The 500-nt window shown below is 47.4% G+C and overlaps 1 protein-coding gene across 1 annotated transcript in view; it reads left to right on the top strand.

The window, feature by feature from the left end:
* LOC119592453 (neuronal PAS domain-containing protein 4-like) overlaps positions 1-500 on the top strand; it is a gene marked incomplete at its 3' end in the record, with an annotated part of 98,034 nt that overhangs the window by 96,059 nt on the left and 1,475 nt on the right.

Below are 500 nucleotides of genomic sequence, written 5' to 3'. Positions count from 1 at the left end.
ATGGTGAGGTGGGAGGAAGGATGGGAAGGGAAGAAAGGAGGAGGAGGGGGAAAGGGAGGGAGAGAGGGGGAAGGACGATGAAAAGGAGGAAGGGGTGAGGAGGAGAAAAGAGTGAAAAAGAGGAAGGGAGGGAAGGCGGAGAAAGAGTGGAAGGGAGAGAGATGGGAGAAAAGGAGGAGGATGGGAGATGAGGAGAAGGAAGAGGAGAGAGTAAAGGAAGGAAAATAAGAAGGGGAAGGAAGGGGAGAAGAGACAACGTAGGAGAAGAGGAGGGGGGGAAGGGAGGTTTTAGAAATGGATTGAGTGTAGAAAGGGAAGGGAGGGAGGATAGGAAGAGGTAAGAGAATGCTTGGCGTAAAAGGAGGAAGAAGGCAAAGGAAATACAGGTATATTTTCGCTTGGCTTTCCCTGTGCCTATTATAAAAAAAATCATCCATATTAATGAAGCGTAAACAATGTTCATTTCGACGAACCTAAAAATGCGTGTGAATGAGAATGTG

This window comes from Penaeus monodon, chromosome 30 (assembly GCF_015228065.2).
Source record: "Penaeus monodon isolate SGIC_2016 chromosome 30, NSTDA_Pmon_1, whole genome shotgun sequence".
In the NCBI taxonomy this organism is placed as follows: domain Eukaryota; kingdom Metazoa; phylum Arthropoda; class Malacostraca; order Decapoda; family Penaeidae; genus Penaeus; species Penaeus monodon.
The sequence above is the reverse complement of the archived record's forward strand: the minus strand, read 5'-3'. Positions and strand labels throughout refer to the sequence as shown.